We start from the raw sequence: 19,246 nt of genomic DNA on the forward strand, positions 1-19,246 counted from the left end.
CTTGCTGCATACGAACATGGATGGCTTCAGGAGGTGGTGCTGAACATTGTGCAGTCATCAGCAAACTTCCCTACTCCAGATCTTATGATGGAGGGGAGATCATTGATGAGGCAGCTGAAGACGGTCGGGCCTAGATCACTACCCTGAGGAATTTCTGCAGTAATGCCCTGGGACTGAGATGATTGACCTCCAACAACCAGAACCACCTTCCTTTGTGCCAGGTATGACTCCAGCCAGTGGGGGGGTTTTCCCCCCCGATTCCTATTAACTCCAGTTTTGCTAAGGCGCCTTGACGCCAGACAAGTGAAATGCTGCCTTGATGTCAAGGGCAGTCACTCTCACCAGACCTCTCCAGTTCAACACTTTTGTCCATGCTTGAACCAAGGCTGTAATGAAGTCAGACCCTGGTGGAATCCGAACAAAACATCAGTACGTCCAGAAAGGGAAAAACAGGAAAGTGGGGAAAAGAAGAATACTGCTCTGAACTGTTTTTGCCTCCTTCATAGGTTATTTCTGTAAAATTGCCACTTGACAGCCCTGGATTGATGGCGGAAATTGGTCAGATTGGATTTGTCCTGTTTTTTGTGTACAGGACACACCTGGGCAACTTTCCACGTTGTTGGGGAGATGCCAGTATTACAGCTATATGGCAACAACTGCAAAACTGTGGCAAGAAATTTGGATCGCTCTTAACTGCGGAAGGAACGTATTTATTAAGATTGTTTTAAAATATTGCACAGAAAACAATTTAAGTAACTGGACAAGCTTCATTTGCAACAACCACATTGGTAATTCCCCCTCTAATATGTTGCAGATTAAGGGTACAGTGACTCAACCACATAACGGAGGGGGTTGGGGTTTCTCCTGCAGCAGGCCCAGACATTACGTTGTCTTACAGTCATATTCTTATCATTAAAATAATCTATAAGCGCTTTACTAGGTCCTTAGCAAATGTGGGACAGTAAAATGATTTGGCTGTAGTTATTGACACAACCACTGCGACCGTCAACAAGGTTAATCAAATACTTTCCTTCAGAGATAAAGCGAGGTGGGATTCGCAAAAAGAAGGTTTTTTGGGGTCTTTGGGAAGGCAAAATGCCCCCCTCTCATCCTAGACTCACCTCCTCACTCATTCCTCTTCTTCTTGGGTTTCAATTCCTCCCAGGCAATGGTCACATCCAGCCAGGGAATCGAAATATACGCAGAGGTCTCTTACAACAGTGTAAGGAGGTAACCAAAACGGCAAGTGTTTGCAGAATGCACAAAGTGGGCAAGATACATCCTAGAACCCTGGGTGAGGAAAAAAAGAAAGTAAGTGAGGTGCTGGAAAATGATTTTCAACCTTTCCTTCAAAGCTTTACAGCGCAAGTCTGGAAAGTGAGGTACGTAAACCAACATTTAAAAGCAATGCGACGTGAATTAGAATTACAAACATCAGTTGGTCAAACATCAGAAAATGCTCAAAATATCTTTACAGGTGTAACCAGTCCTCGCATAAAGACCCCATCAGGGCACGTCAGGAGGAAACTAATGCAATAACTTTCCTTTATTCATTTGAGAGGTAGATTTCTTTCTATTTAGGATCAAGATTACAGCAGCACTTCAATAGCACTAGATGATAAACATGTGAGCAGCTTTCACACAGGCAGCAAGCAGAAGCTAACAAAAAAAGGCATAACAAACATATAGATTGATGAAGATAAATCAGTGGCTGAAAATGTGCTAGAAAAAGTTTGAATAAATTGAAAGAGAGGGGAAGGTTGTATCTGTCGATCAAAGATGTGCAAGGTAGGAGGATTGGCAAAATTACCCCTTAGTGTCAGAGAGATTATCATAGAATCCTGCAGTGCAGACGGAGGCCATTTGGCCCATCGAGTCTGCACCGACCACAGTCCCACCCAGGCCCTATCCCCATAGCCCCATGTATTTTCCCTAGCTAGTCCTCCTGGACAGGAGTAGCAAGGTAAATATGTTGGGTTACAAAGATAGGGTTTGGGTGGGATTGTTGTTGAACTGAATGGCTACCATCTGCACATAGGGATTCTATGATTTCTATGATCTTACGTTTAGGAAACGCAGTTTTGTTTTTGCAGAGAAGTCAGTTACAAGTAACTAGTGTAGATTTTGCTATCTTGCCTCCTTTAGATGGGAATAATCAGCAAGCAATTTACTTGCTGCTTCATGTTTGGTAAGTGATGAGTAAACTGCTTATTGATTAGTCATTCAGGGTCATCTTCCAAAACAGGCCGCAATACTATAGGTCACCTGATAGGAAACTGGAACCAAAATAAATCATATGAAAATGCTGGAAGCCAGCTCCAAAGAACAAGACAGACATTGGCAAAATATATTAATCTAGTGGATCAGAATTACAGGTACATTGTGGAGACCTTCCAACAGGAACTACTTGTCAATTGCATAGTGACTTCAAAGTAGAACTCATTCTGAGTCACTTCAACAAGAGCACTGAAAACAACTGCCAAGCCAGGATATGGAGATGTCGGCGTTGGATTGGGATAAGCACAGTAAGAAGTCTCACAACGCCAGGTTAAAGTCCAACAGGGTTATCTGGAATCACTTTGGAGTGCTGATGGGTGAGTCACCTGATGAAGGAGCAATAATTCCAAATAAACCTGTTGGACTTTTAACCTGGTGTTATGAGACTTCTTACTGAAGCCAGGAAAGGATTAGGGAGAATTGGGGAGAAACTTCGGACTGAAGAAAAGAGATGTTTGCAGGAGTGGGAGACAGCGAGGGAAGGATATTTGGGAAGGGAATTCCAGAGAAGAGAAGCCAGACAGCTGGTTGCAATGGTGGGTGAAGGGAATGGAGGAGCACAAGTTGTTGGATTCAGAGGTGATGAGTTTACACATTCTCCCCATGTCTGCGTGGGTTTCCTCCGGGTGCTTCAGTTTCCTCCCACACTCCAAAGATTTGTGAGTAAGGTGAATTGGCCATGGTAACTTGCCCCATGATGTAAGGAGGAATAGCAGGGTAAATGCATGGGGTTACAGGGATAGGGCTTGGGTGGGATGGTTGTTGGTGCAGACTCGATGGGCCAAATGGCCTCCTTCTGCACTGTAGGGATTCAATGATTCAACCACCAGCCTAGATGAGGTCAGGTAAACTTAGAACATCAGCTTGAGTCATTTGTTAATCGAAGTCCCACACTAGAATTTGAATGTGTGATCTATGCTGCTGAGGTGCGCTGTATCGGCGATCGGAACAAATTAAACCGAGATCCTGATTTTACATTTGGGCAGATAATAGAGACAGCCCTCTCTCTGCTTGCTGTAGTGAACAGTGCTCCCTCCGACAATCCTTCCAGAAAACACAGGCTAACGCCTTCTGTGGAGAGAGCTGCACGAGCCCATATTACAATAGTTACTGCAACACAAAATGAATCATTCTGTAGAATGTTTTAATCTCCTTCCATGTGATGGGAAGTTACATTAAATGAATTTTTACAAAATTAAAAGCCTACAGACGAAGGTTTCTGGCTTCTGCGTTCTATGACTCACTGTGGATTATCACACGTGCAGCTTGACACAGGATTTACATGGTGCTAGTGTTTGGCAATAACTAGGTTATCAATTCAAAATGTTATCAGATCCAAGAAATTGGCTGGATCCTCCTCTCCCACCTACACAGTAACATTGCTGGCGTTTATTTCTAAGCAGTCAACATTGAATAAACCAGCTGCGGAGGTCCAGCAGAAACAATCCGAGGACGTTTGTAGAAATTCTAAATGGTCTTTGTAAAATCAGCAGAGAAGGAACAAGGAACTGGATGGTTCAGAATGAATGTAGGGATTCTAAAGCATCAAGTCATTGGACTAAGTACAGGTGACTATCTAAGTAGATTGGAATGTGTTATTGGCCAAGTCCCTGCTCTAAAGGACACAGCGGTTACTGTTAAATCACTGACTACTATACACTACATTACAACAGCTAAATAAGTCATTGTGAGTAAAGAATATTGGGCTAATCCTGCAGTCAGTGAAGGTACTAAATTTATTTAATTTTTATTTTGTCCAGCTTTGACAAAGGGTCAAATGGACTTGAAAGATCAGCTCTTTTCTCTCCTTACAGATGCTGCCAAACCTGCTAAGATTTTCTAGCATTTTCTCTTTTTGTTTCAGATTCCAGCATCCGCAGTAATTTGCTTTAATACACTAAATTTATTTCTTGCTCTTATTGCATTGAAGGGGAATTTATTTTTACAGGCTGGGAGAAGGGCAACACACAGGGGTAGGCCATGCACCAATTCCAAACTATTTATTTCGAGCTGGTCAGACAGATTTTCCATACCGGGTATGGCTGCATCCATTAGATTCCAGCCATTCATCTGGAGGAGCCAAATCATCAGTGCCTGTTGTGCAGACTGGCCTTTCCCCAGGATCCTGTGTGCCACACTCGCCAATGCAGTGGCTGGAATTCTCCGGCCGTTTATGCCCTGCTGCCGCTATCAGAGAGGACAGAGAATTTAGTGCTCAGCCAAATCTCTGTCCACTGCAGCGGGACAGGAGAATCCCACTGAATGGGGTCCCAGAGAATCCTGCCCAACAGCAACAAGGACATCTGAAATCCCTGATTGCTCTGTTCTATCGTGGTAAGTTTCTGGCAAGGGCAATATTTGTTGCCCATCCCTAATTGCCCTTGAGCTGAGTGGCTTGCTGGGCCATTTCAGAGAGCAGTTGAGAGTCAACTACATTCCTGTGGGTCTGGAGCCACATGTAGGGAAGGATGGCAGATTTCCTCCCCTGAAGGACATTGGTAAACCAGATGGGTTTTTAGGGCAATTGACAATGGTTTCGTTGTTACCATTACAGACGCTAACTTTCAATTTAATTGGCAGCATGGTCGTAGTTGTAGTTTGTATCTGGAAAAGCTGCGGCACCAGCAACACATGCAGGATCAGCAACGGAAGCATCACACAGAACCCATGTCTGTCAGAAGGCACCAAAATCTTCCACCCCAAGCTATAAATGTAAAAACACAGACACATCTTACTTCAGATGTGGTTTAACAAGTTCCCTGCAAAGTATTGACACATGAAACTATAAATTATTTAGTTGTAACAAATATATTTTTCCAGGGAATGGTTCTGGGCTTTATATCCGGAAAAAGTATTTTGGTACCATGATAGAAACTTATAAAATTCTAACAGGGTTAGACAGGATAGGTTCAGAAAGAATATTCCTGATGGTGGGGGAGTCCAGGGCTAGGGGACATCGTTTGAGGGTAACCTTATAGAACTGAGGTGAGGAGAAATTTCTTCACCCGGGGGGTGGTGAATGTGAGGAATTCACTGCCACAGAATGTAGTTGAGGCCAAAAAGTTGTCTGGTTTCAAGAAGAAATTAGATTTAACTCTTGGGGCTAAAGTGATCAAGGGATATAGGGCGGTTGGTTGGAAATCAGGACATTGAATTTGATGGTCCGTCATGATCATAATGAACGGTGGAGCAGGCTCGAAGAGCTGAATGGCCTACTGCTGCTTCTAGTTTCTATGATGGATAACTGGCTGAAATTAACCTTCTCAATGCAAGTTGTTGGCAGGTTTTTGACCATCGTTATGTGATCATACTCCATAGAAATGAATAATGAGAAGCCTTGTTCATTAAATACAAAATAGATACTATTCCCTATATAAGCACTGAGAGTCATTAAGCATCCTGGCCTGTTAGAATGCATGGTGCAAACCTATTTAAATATTACCCCATTGAGTGCATTCTCAGTTCTAGCTGCAGACCAGCACAAACCACAAACATCATATTTATTTTCTAACAGTTTGGTGAGTCTCGCACTTTAACATTTCACAGGAAGAAAGTCTACTGATGGAAATGAGCACTAGTCAAATAACCACAGAAGGAATGTGAGTGCATAACACTGGGAACAGTTTAACCCGAGCCAGATCATTTTCATAGGAGTTTCCACATGCTACAATGGAAAGTTTAATGGACAAGCACAGAAGCGCACGTTCGGATCTTTACTAAGGTAGTGCACTGAAACACCCGACCACAAAGAAAAACACAAACGGACATGACACAAACAACTTCTGCCGGCTGTAGTTGCATCACAGAAAGAATTGGCATGGTTTCAAGCTACAGGAAACAATTGCACCTATACTTGTTTGTGTATCTGAAGAATGCTGAGGATATGGAAAACTCTCACTTTATTGGCACGTTCATCTACCTTCACGAGCAAACAGCACAGTCGATCAAATGAGAGTGCCAAGTGTTTTATGTTCACAGCTACAGAGCAGGATGTGATAGCTGAGGGTTCAGCATGTTAATGCATTTTTTTGGGGGCTGTAGATAGTTATCTTTATGGCTCTGTGCAGACATCCTGTAGAATTATAGACTCGTATTTACAAGACTCTGCCAGAATAAAAATATGGAGATTTTAATTTCCTGTGAAGTTGCTTGCTCAGATTGACGGAGAGATTATTGCCATGGCTCCCTCAGTCTGAAATGGTCTTTACGAGGCTAGGAGAAAATGGATGAATTTCTTTGCTGCCCAACTTCAAACAAAGCATGACAGCAACTTCCTTTGTGCTGGTGAGGATAAAAATAAACATGTCACACAGCCTGCATTAGAAGTGGTACATTTTACAAATAATATTTACTTTATCAGAATGATTGCATTAATGGGGAGGCTAGTGGGATTATGGCTAGATGATTAATCCAGAAACTCAGCTCATGCTCTGGAGACCCGGGTTTGAATCCCACACGGCAGATGGTGGAATTTGAATTTAAAAATATCTGGAATGAACAATCTACTGATGACCATGAAGCCATTGTCGATTGTTGGAAAACCCCATCTGGGTCACCAGTGTCCTTTAGGGGAGGAAATCTGCCGTCCTTACCTGGTCTGGCCTACAAGTGACTCCAAAGTCACAGCAATGTGGTTGACTCTCAACTGCCCTCCAAGGGCAACAAGGGATGGGCAATAAATGCTGGCCAGGTAGCAACGTCCATGTCCCACAAATGAATATTAAAAGAAGTAAAAAGGTAGGACAGGAGGCAATAAACCACTTCATAAGCTTTTTTGCTCCCATTACTATCCACAATGTAATTAATCCTCCGACATTTTGCAAGTGTTTCCGCAACAAAGTAAGATAGATTTTTTTTCATGTGATGTGGTGGGGGGGAGGGGTATTGTGACAGTAGGAATGGGATGCCTTGGTCTTTTCCTCATGCTTATATTTTGGGCATACTAGGGGCCATTCAGGAGGAAGAGTATCGAGGAGGGATCCAAGATTGAACAGGTTTCCAGGAGGAAATCAGCAGTTTTCCTGAAACCACAAGAGTTAGGAATTTGAGATGTCTGCTTTTCTCTCTTACCTCCGCCTTCCCTCCTTACTTTTGTGACTCACGTAAGTAGTTTGTTCCATTTTGGCCAACAGCAATCTCATACCTCACCCACATAACCTACATCTGAAAACCGAGAAGTGTGTGCTGTGAGTCATTCTGATAGAGAGAGAGGATGATAAGGAGAGGAAGGGGGAGTGGTTAGGAAAGAATCACATCTCCCCCCCCCCACCCCCCTTCTTATGGTCACCTGTTCATATTCTGGTGATCAGGAAGAGGAAGTGTAACGATTTATTTGCCTCCCAGGGAGATTGGGGCATACATATAGTTCATAAAATAATTTTGTTTCAAATGAAAAAGGAAGACAATGCAATACAGATTCTCAGGTAACTAATTTATGTTGGAGTTGGTCATGAAGGTACTCTCCAAAAAGATAATAAAGGGGGACAAAATAAACTATTGAGGGCATACTAGCAAGAAATATAAAAATTGATAATAAGAGCTTCTTTAAATATATGAAAGGAAGAGAGAGGTCAAAGTGAACATAGGCCCCATAGAAAATGAATCTGGGGAGATAGGTATGGGGAACAAGGAAATGGCAGAGGAATTAAAGACATTTTGTAGTCTTTATGGTGGAATATACCTAAAATATCCCATTAATACTAAAAAATACGGGGGAGGAATTAAGTACCATTACCATCACTAGACAAGTAGTATTGGACAAACTAACGGGGCCAAAGGCAGATAAGTCCTTTGGTCCTGATGGCCTGCATCCTAGCATCCTAAAAGAAATAGCCACAGAGATAGTGAATGCATTGGTTGAAATTTTCCAAAAATCCTTGGATTCTGGAGAAATACTCGAAGGTTGGAAAACTGCCAGTGTGACACCCTTATTCAAAAAAGATAGGGGGCAAAAAACAGGTAACGATGGCTGATTAACCTGACATCTGATGTTGGAAAAATGTTGAAATCAATTATTAAGGAAGTAAAAGCAGCACATTTGGAAAATCACGGTCCAATCAAGCAATGTCAGCAGGGCTTTGTGAAAGGGAAATCACACCTGACTAATTTTTTAGAGTTTTTAGAGGAAATCTCAACTGGAATGGATAGAGGGGAACCAGTAGATGTGTTGTATTTGGACTTCCAAAAGATGTTCAATAAGGTACCTCACAAAAGGTTAAGCCATAAGAGCCCCTGGTGTTGGAGGTAGTGTATTAGCATAGATAGAGCATCGGCTAATCAATAGGAAACAGAGAGTGGGGGTAAGGGTTATTTTTCAGGGTGTGACCAGTGACCAGCGAGGTTCCACAGGGACCAGTCCTTTGGCCGCAAATGTTTACAATATATATTAGTGACTTGGAGGGAGGACCAAACGTACTGTAGCCAAACTTGTAGATAACATAAAAATAGGTGGAAAGGCAAGTTGCAAAAGGGATACAAACAGTTTACAAAGAGTATTGATAGGAGAATGGGGACGAGAAAAATATCAGCCATGATTGAATGGCGGAGCAGACTCAATGGGTTGAGTGGCCTAATTCTGCTCCTATGTCTTATGGTCTAAGTGGGCAAAAAGTTAGCAAATGGAGTATACTGCGGAGAAATGAGAAGTTGTTCATTTTGGAAGGGAGAGAACAAAAGAACAGAGTAATACTTAAATTTAGAAAAACTGCAGAAAGGGACTTGGAGGCATTTGTACACAAAACACAGAGAGCTAGTGCATAGGTACTACAAGGAATCAGAAAGACGGATGCAATATTAGCCCTCATTTCAAGGGGGTTGGTGTATAAGAGTAGGGAAGCCTTGCTCCAACTGTACAAGGTACAAGTGAGACCACATCTGGAATACTGAGAGCAGTTTTTCTCTATTTATGGAAAATTATTATTTCATTGGAGGCAGTTCAACGAAGGTTCACTAGGATGATCCCCGGGATTGTCTTACGAGGAATCGTTAAACAGGTTGGGAATCTACTCATTGGAATTTAGAAGAACGAGAGGCGATCTCATTGAAATCTATGCGATTCTTAAGGGGTTTGACAGGATAAATGCTGAGAGGATGTTTCCCCTCATGGGGGCAACTCGGACCAAAGGGCACGGTCTCAGAATGTAGGGGTGCTGATTTAAAACTGAGATGAGGAGGAATTGCTTCTCTCAGAGAGAGTTGAGTTTTTGGAACTCTTTGTCACAGAGAAGTGTGGGGTCAAAGTCCCAGATAGATTGAGATAGATAGAATGTTGAATAGTAAAGGAATCAAGGGTTATGGGGAAAGGGCAGGAAAGTAAATGTGAGGACCGTCAGATCAACCATGATCTATTGAATGGGGCACCAGGCTCAAGATGCCACACACCTACTTCCTGTTCCTTATTGTCTTACATTTTTTTGCAAATGGACAATGATCCAGAGAAGCAAGAAAAGATAACACCGTTCCAGACTAATTTATTATTTTCCACTTAGTTGGTTCTGAGCAGAATTAACCCAAACACAATTACTGAGAGCAACCACCTCGTTTCTCTCTCTAAATGTAGAAACTCTCTTTAACGTGCAACATTCTCAGCATGGCACAGGAAAGCCAGACAGGATCAGTCTGATTCTCTTCCAGGAGAATTTGATAACAGAGCATTTGTGGGGACAATCACACAACTAATCCCTGGGTGACACAGTGGCACAGTGGTTAGCACTTCTGCCTCACGCTGCCAGGGACCCGGGTTCAATTCCTGGCTTGGGTCACTGTCTGTGCAGAGTTTGCATGTTCTCCCCATGTCTGCATGAGTTTCTCTGGGTGCTCCGGTTTCCTCCCACAGTCCTGGTTAGGTGCATTGGCCGTGCTAAATTCTCCCTCAGTGTCCCCGAAGAGGCACCAGAATGTGGCAACACAGGGATTTTTACAGTAACTTCATTGCAGTATTAATGTAAGCCTACTTGTGACACTAATAAATAAACTTTGAAACTTTAAAGCATCGACACAATGTAGTAAGCTTTACCCCAATGTTGCAGTCATAACAGACTGATTCTGCTGTTGGAACCTGATAATACCAAAGTGAAGTGAAGCAAGACTTACTGGAGAACAAAGCCACTTTGCATTCAGTTTGGTCTATGACGCCACGCCTCATTTACAGTGTAAGGTTTAGCATGTGTTTGAAACCAAAACCACTTTAACCTGACACTAAACTGTTAATGTGACTAAAGTAATGAAATCATGCTGTTGCAAATGTCTGGTTCATGATTCCTTTGTTTCTGAACATAAATAATTAGGATTTAGGAATTAAAGTGTTTACTGTTGGTAAAACATCTGATTGAGAAACTGACAATGATTCCGATGTCAATGCAACTCAAACAAGTTTGAAGTTAATTACATTTAAAAGTTAATCTATGTTTATCTTACAAAGTTAGAGAGCGAGGTGAACTTGGAAGATCTATCAATTTAGCTTGTGATAGAGCCAGAAGGTCTCAATCTACTTTAACAAAATATGTAATGTATGTTTTAAATTTCTGATGAAAGTAAGCTGGAGCACCCTTGTAAACTTGGGGGTTTCCAGGGAGACTGGACAGAGGGCAATCATGTCAATTAGTAATATGAATTATTCATATGGTTTACAGAATCAAACAGTTTAATTGAAGGTAAAATAATAATTTTGTATTTCAGTTTGAGGACATTCCAAAGAATGCCACATTGTCATAGAGATGGGCCATGGGATAGAAATTTCTTTTGTTCAATTTAGTTAGATTTTGCTCACAGAAAGCAGTTGCAGTTTGGTACAAATTGTCTCTCATTGTATTGGGAATCAACAGGAAATGATTGTCAGTCAAGCCTGCAATTTAAGCACAGAAGGTACTAATTTTCTTGTTCACCATGTGGAACACGGTTGTTGTTTAAACTCAGTTTGGATCCAATGAGGGGAAAAAAACTGGAAGATTTACCTAGTTTGAAACTAGAAGAAAGAAACCTACAATAGTCCTCAGAGAGCCATGTGGTCGAAAGCAGTTGGCAGAGTTAGCTTGAAAGAACATAAGAACATAAGAAATAGGAGCAGGAGTAGGCCATCTAGCCCTTCGAGCCTGCCCCGCCATTCAATAAGATCATGGCTGATCTGAAGTGGATCAGTTCCACTTTCCCGCTTCCTCCCCATAACCCTTAATTCCCTTGTCTATCAGAAACCTATCTACCCGTGACTTAAATATATTCAGCGAGGCAGCCTCCACCACTTCAACGGGCAGAGAATTCCAAAGATTCACCACCCTTTCAGTGAAGAAGTTCCTCCTCAATTCCGATCTAAACTGCCCCCCCTTATCTTGAGGCTGTGCCCTCTAGTCCTGTTGTCCTTTGTAAGCAGGAAGAATCTCTCTACCTCTACCCTATCCATCCCCTTCATTATCTTATACATCTCTATAAGATCCCCCCTCAGCCTTCTAAACTCCAACGAGTACAAACTCAATCTATTCAGTCTCTCTTCATAGGCTAACCCCCTCATCTCCGGTATCAGCCTAGTGAACCTGCTCTGCACTCCTTCCAAGGCCAATATATCCTTCCACAAGTGCGGCGACCAAAACTGCACACAGTACTCCAGCTGCGGCCTCACCAGTGCCCTGTACAGTTGCAGCAAGACCTCCCTGCTTTTATATCTATCCCCCTCGCTATAAAGGCCAGCATCCCATTCGCCTTTTTGATCACCTGCTGCACCTGCAGACTGGGTTTTTGCGATTCGTGCACAAGGACCCCCAGGTTCCTCTGCACAGTAGCATGCTGCAGCTTTTCACCTTTTAAATAGTAATCCCTCCTACTATTATTTCTACCAAAGTGGATAACCTCGCACTTGCTAACATTATACTCCATCTGCCAGGTCCTCACCCACTCGCTCAGCCTATCCAGATCCCTCTGCAGACTTTCCACACCCTCCACACAATTTGCTTTTCCACTCATCTTCGTGTCATCAGCAAATTTCATCAGCCTACACTTAGCCCCCTCCTCCAGATCATCTATGTAAACGGTAAGCAGTGAGGAGGCAGCTGGGTATTTGTCCACAACCAGAAAAAGTGTCTGAAGTATGCACAGTCATGAGATCTTAATGAATAATTGGGGAGTCGCTGAGCCAAAGAAGACTAAAGAGAAATTCCCCATGAAAATCAGTCAGACATAGCTGGGACATGGAGGAGAATTAAAATGAATTCTGTAGAGCTGTGGCATGCCTTTTGGATGGTCCCTATCAAAAGTTAGTGAACCTTCAAGATTGTTGTAATGTATAAGGGAGCCCTTGGAGGGAGAAGGGGAGGGGTGATTCATTAGATAACTAATTCTAAACTATAATGTTAAGTTTAATAGTGTTTGCTTTGCGAAAATTTTTCATACGTAATAAAGTTGATCTTGTGCTTTAAAAATATGAAATCTTGTGGTGTAGTTCTGTCGATTAATGCATATTTGGATTTCTCTTGTAAATGTTAATTGTAGCTACCAGGATCATAACAATACTATAATCACTTTACAAAGGAGTACGAGGTCATAGGGAATTTCCAGCTGTAGTTTCCATCCTACAACATTTACCAGAACAATCACTTAACAGACATTCAAACTGCAATACTCAGAGATTCATTATGATTAGTATCAGATGTTTGGAGCCTGACTTGAAAAGGAACAACTGACAAACAGAAAATGCTGTACATCTTAATTTGCTATTGTTTGTGATAGAATCACTTATTTACTAGAACTGTAATAGGGATGGGTGATTTCAGTTCTGAGGAGAGACCACAGAACCTTCAGTTGTTGTTCTTAGATCAGAGAAGGTGAGAAGGGGCTATTTGATAGGGTTGTTCAAAATCATGAATGCTTTTAAACAGATTGAATAAGGAAAAAGTGGCACAGTGGTTAGCACTGCTGCTTCACTGTACCAGGGACCCAGGTTCAATTCTAGGTTCAGGTCACTGCCTGTGTGGAGTTTGCATGTTCTCCCTGTGTCTGCATGGGTTTCCTCTGGATGTTCCAGTTCCCTCTCAGAATCCAAAGATCTGCATGTTAGGTGGATTGGCCGTGCTATATTGCCCTTTAGTCTCCAAAGATGTGTAGTTGTGGTGGATTAGCCATGGTAAATGTGTGGGATTACAGTGACAGGACGGGGGTTGGCCTGGGTAAGATGCTGTTTCAGAGAGTTGGTGCAGACCCAATGGGCCAAATGGCCTCCTTTTACGCTGTAAGAATTCTACAGGCGGAATTTTCCTTCTTGCCCGCCATGGGAATCATTGCAGGACATGGACCATGCAAAGGTCTGTTGACCTTGGACGGGATTTTTCGGTCTTGGGACAAGTGTGGCCGGAAAATCCCGCCCATTGGTTCTAAAGGAAAGTGACTGGTAAATAAGCCAGAAGTGACACAAGAGCAATCTGGAATGCACTGCCTGAGAGAGAGTGGTGGATCAGGAGACTCAATAGTGACATTCGAAAGAGAACTGGAAAAATCCTAAAGAAAAAACACGCAGGGCTACCAGGAAAGAGCTGGAGAGTGGGGCTAATTGGAAAGCTCTATCAAAGAGCCAGCACTAGCATGATTGGTCAAATGGTCTTCTTCTGTGCTGTCTCATTCTACGATTAGGGTTTTAGTGCCATTTTGTCAAAAGTATCTCATTTCCTCAAGTCTCCCAGATACTAATTCCTATTAGGGTGCAGTTCCACTGGCATCAGACATTCTCGGGATCCTCAGCTAAGCTCTTAAGGAAGGTTAGGCATGAAGTGGAAGCCCTTCAGGGCTGAAATGAGGAAGAACTTTTTCACTCAAAGTTGTGAGCCTGTGGAAATTCTCTATCACAGAAATTAGATATGTTCAAGAGGGAGCTGGACGTATCTCTTGAGGCTAAAGGGATTGAGGGATATGGAGAGAAAGCAGGAGTGGGATACTGACAGTGCATGATCAGCCATGATCATATTGAATGGTGGTGCAGGCTCAAAAGGGCTGAATGGCCTACTCCTGCACCCATTTTCTCTGTTTCTGTGTGTTAGTGAGGTTCACAAATGTGGTAGACATCACAGTCAAACCTAACCCTATTATCCAAAGCATTTTTTCAGCAATGGTTATTGGCTGAGAGTCAAGTCTGGGCTGATTTTTTTCCTACTCTTAGAATTGAACCAATTCCAATGCCCCCTTGATTGAGACCAGAAAATGTTGCAGAGACTCAGAATCAATCCTTAGACCTTCTGCTCCTTAGTGACTCACTCAAGTTCCTGGAGTGATTCCATCAGCGTGCACTATTGACCAATTCTGGGAGTCTTTCAGTAAGCAACTGGTAAGCATTTCATAATAAAATTGTTAGTAATTATAATCAACATCTTAAATCTTGCTCAGAGAAAATCAGATCACATCACTCGCAGTCCACATCAGTGGGATTATGACAAAACCACCAAGTGACAGCAAGGCAGTTACTTAATCCCAGGGATGAGATAATGGTTATGAAGTTAGCTTTTGTTTTTACAATTTAACCACTGGAGTGGATCTCAACAGGTCATTATCCTGGCTGCTCATTATAATCCTGTGTAGCAAACAAATTATTATAATGCCTAAAATCAAGTTTCTTGTACCCAGTCGAGCGGCGTATCCTCCAGCATTCCTTTTCCTTTCCTGACACAGCTGGACTCATTTCTCAGGCAATGCATGGTACATGAACAGACGTGACAGGTCATGACATAGCCCATCACTGGGTCAATGTGTGGAAAGAGGGAGGGAGAGAGAGAAATGGAGAGAACGACACAGAACAGGGCTACCACTTAAAGGGTGCATGACATTTTTTAAAAAGACAAGCTACTTGAAGAACCCATACATCTCTCTTGACAAGACTGGAAACATTAAAGCATAGTTGGTCAAGAGGACTCTGTGGAGCATTGCAAATGTTTTCTTCCTACGTCAGCCATGTTGGAGCTGACGCAGGGTCTGACTGTGTAATCAAGCTGGAATATGTTCAAAAAGAGCAAAGTGGCCATTCCCTGCAATTGGGAAAGGATTCAATGGACGAGGATAGAAAACTGCACAGCTGACTGCGAGTAAAAGCCTCGCCATAATAATGTCATTGTGCCAAATTACTTCTCAACACGATTCCTCACCTAAAATCGGCAGAGTGCAGAAAATCTCAGCATAAATTCGAATCTTCGTTAGCTCTTGACTGTGAAAAGATGTTCTCCCTGACACTTCTCAGAATAAGGGGGAGACTGAGATGAGGAGACATTTCTTCACTCGAAAGGTTGTGAAGATTTGGAATGTTCTGGAGAGCTAGATGTTCAGTCGTTGAATATTTTCAATTCAGAGAATCAAAGAAAGGATTTGGGGATAGTGCAGCTGCGATAGATGATCAGCCCCATTAGTGCAAAGCAGGGCAGCCTCACAGGGCCAAACGGCCTATTCCTGCTTCTATTTTTAATGCCATATATTAAAATACTTCTGGTGTTAATTCCTTCTACAGCATCTTGCAAACCTGAGACTTCTACCATCCAGAAAGACAAAGGCAGCAGATGTCTGAGAACACTACCACCTGCAGGCTCCTCTCCAAGTCACTCACTGTCTTGACTTGGAACTATATCGCTGTTCCTTCACTGGGTTAAAATCCAGGAACTCTCTCTCTTAACAGCACTTTGGGTGTACCAACACCACATGGATCGCAGCAGTTCAAGAAGGCAACTCACCACCACCTTATCAAGAGCAATTAGGGATAGACAATAAATGCTGGCCTAGCCAGCAACACCCACATCCCGTGAAAGAATACAAATACAATTTAGAAATAGAATTACAAAATACCTATTAGATACTGGATAGTGGTACACTAGCCTTTGAAAGAGCAGCTCCCATCTCAAGATGGAGTTTCTCATCCCAAGATGGAGGCTCTCATCCCAAGATGGAGGCTCTCATCTCAAGATGGAGGCTCTCATCTCAAGATGGAGGTTCTCATCTCAAGGTGGAGGCTCCCATCCCATTTCTGATCAGATAGAATCACCTTAACAAAGACACTCTCCCCTTGATTGTCTGGATTTTGTTCGGTTAACACTTGCGGCTGAGAAATTGGTTTGCCTTTCACTATTCAAACTTCATATTCACGTTCTCAGGGAAGTCCAGTTGCTTTGAACTGGTTAGGATGCTGCAGGGGTGGCACGGTGGCACAGTGGTTAGCACTGCTGCTTCACAGCACCAGGGACCCAGGTTCGATTCCCAGCTTGGATCACTGTCTGTGCAGAGCCTTCACGCTCTCCCTATCTCTGTGTGGGTTTCCTCCGGGTGCTCTGGTTTCCTCCCACAGTCCAAGAGACATGCTGATTAAGTGGATTGGCCATGCTAAATTCTCCCTCAGTCTAGCCGAACAGACACCAGAGTGTGGCAACTAGGGGATTTTCATTGTAACTTCATTGAAGTGTTAATGTGACATTAATATAAAAAAACTTTAAGTAAATACAAAAAGGAATAGAAAAAAAAGACTTGAAAATTAGATCAGTAGGTTTGATCAGTTGATCTCCTCCCTGTTTGGGAGATGTGGTGTCACTGGTGATATGTGGCCCTTGGTGAGTGGCTAAGTTAACCAAACACACTCTGAGTTGACACGGATCTGCAGTTTGCATTAACACTAGTGTGGACTGTGAAATGCTTTGCTGCTTTAACTCTAAATGTAGCTCAGCCTCACATGCTTTCTGGCATTAGCCACAGGCATGAGTTAAACTAAAACACTGTAAGGAGAGGCAGAATAGGAGGAAGAGAAATCATGTTTACACCTAGCCAATTAAGAAATTCTATTTCGCTGCATAAGTGTTTCTCCTTCTATCGTTGCGTAAGTACGAGTTAATCAAAGCGAGTCAGCGTTGATTTGTGCAGAGTACCTGCAGTACAGGTCTGAATAACCTTGCCGGATTTTATGATGAATCCTCAGGCTTTGAGAGTGTCAATGGATGCTGTTTATATGGACTTTCAGAGGTTGATGCACACAAGAGATTAGTAAAAATGAAAATTTGTGGAGGTATTCCAGGCCAGAATTCTCTGACCTCGCCTGGGATTCTCTGGTGCCAAATTTCTCATTCTGGCTGGCAGCAGTGGAGATTCCTGCCCCTGGTTGGTTGATAGGGATAAAGAAAAGATCCTTTGACTCACAGGATGTGATAACTCACATCCTCCGAATACCTTAACCAGAATTGCTTTTGTTCCATGAGTTCAATAAAGCAACTTGCAGAAGGCACTCCGGAATGAAAAGTTATGGAGATGGAAGCATTGAAGTCACAAAGGAAACAGATTAATTAAATGGGCAAAATTAAAGCAGACAGATTTCAATGTGGTTTATTATCCAGCCAGCATCTATTGCCAATCCCTAACTGCCCTCCATTTTAGAGGATATTTGAGAGATAACCCCATTGCTGTGGCTCTGGAGTTGCACGTAGGCCAAACCAGGTAAGGACAACCAGATGGGTTTTTTCAACAATTGACAATGGTTTCATGGTCATCATTAAATTCTAGATTTTTACTGAATTCAAATTTCACCATCTACTGTGGTGGGATTCGAACCCAGGTCCTCAAAGCATAACCCTGGGTCCCTGGATTGCTAGTCCAGTGATAATTCCACTGTGCCACTGCCTCCCTTTAAATGCAAAGTCATCCACTTTGGATCCAAGAAAGATAAATCAGAATATGTTCTTAACGGCAGGAGACTGTGGCAGAACAAAGAAATTAATGATGGCCGTGCGCGTAAGTCGTTAAAAGCAAGTGCGCACGCAAGTAGCAGTCAACAAGGTGACGGAACGTTGACCTTTTTCTCAAGAAATTTAGAATACAATGGTGAGGAAGTGAGCTTCAGTCATCTGGACTCAGTCAAGTTCGGAATTCAATTTTCAACATCGCTCCGGGGAAAGATGTATTGGCCGTGGAAAGGAAAGGAAGCAGCACAGATTCACCAGAAAGATACCAGCGCTTAGACACCTGAATTATGGATACTGGCTGCATAACCAGTTTGTGCCGCCTTGACTTTAGAATGCTGAGGGTTGATTTAACCAACATACCTACAAAATGAGAAAGGAATTCAACTGGGCGGAATACCGAGAAATTATTGCCTTGACTGGAAGAATTCAGAACAAGGGGGCGTGACCTTATAATTAGAACCAGAACAGTTAAACATAGAAACTAAAAGCAGGACTAGGCCATTTGGCCCTTTGAGCCTGTTCCACCATTCATTGTGATCATGGCTGATTATCAAATTCAATATTCTGATCCTGCCTTCCCCCCCATATCCCTCGATCCGTTTAGCCCCTACAGCTATATCTAATTTATTCTTAACGCCAAAACATTATGTGATTTCAACTACTTTCTTTGGTAGTGAATTCCACATATGCACCATGCCTTGGATGAAGAAATTTCTCCTCACCTCAGTTCTAAAAGGTTTATCCCTTATCCTCAAATTATGACCCCTAATTCTGGACTCTCTGACTATTGGGAACATTCTTTCTGAATCTATCCTGTCTAAGTTAGGAATGAAATCACATGAAGGCTAATGAAAGTTTGAAATGATCTTCCTCAGGAGGCTGTAGGTGTTGAATCAACTGAAAGCTTCAAGCCTGCAATATATATATTTTGTTAGGTAAGGATATTTAGAGACATAGAGTAAAGGCAGACAAGTGAAGTAAAGGTACAGATCAGAGGTGATTTAATAGGATGTCAGAAGAGCTTTGAAGGTCAAATGGCCTACTCCCACGCTCCTATAAGAGAAGCCTGTAACTATCCACCTTCCAAGAGTGGGGAGTATTGCCTGAAAATTTAGATCAATTATTTTGCTGCATTTTCCTCTTCTTAAATAATTCTTGGTCTCACTTTCTCCCTAACACACCCCATTCCTCTGTCAGAAAGCCCTTTGTTGATATCATAAATAAGATCCCCGTTGGTTTGTATGACGACTGCTTTGCTTCTTTCAATCAAAATCAAACTGCCCCATCTTGTGGCCAGT

At 42.5% G+C, this 19,246-nt stretch overlaps 1 protein-coding gene across 2 annotated transcripts in view; it reads right to left on the bottom strand.

Annotated features, from left to right (window-relative positions):
- rnf19b (ring finger protein 19B) overlaps nt 1-19,246 on the bottom strand; it is a 161,450-nt gene that overhangs the window by 87,822 nt on the left and 54,382 nt on the right. For both annotated transcript variants that reach the window (XM_080211662.1, XM_080211661.1), the window contains one exon: nt 1,122-1,290. The gene's annotated coding sequence lies outside the window, so the exon portion shown is untranslated. The remainder of the gene's footprint in view (nt 1-1,121; nt 1,291-19,246) is intronic.

Source organism: Carcharhinus amblyrhynchos, chromosome 24, assembly GCF_965287045.1.
Source record: "Carcharhinus amblyrhynchos chromosome 24, sCarAmb.v2.hapA, whole genome shotgun sequence".
Taxonomy (NCBI): Eukaryota; Metazoa; Chordata; class Chondrichthyes; order Carcharhiniformes; family Carcharhinidae; genus Carcharhinus; species Carcharhinus amblyrhynchos.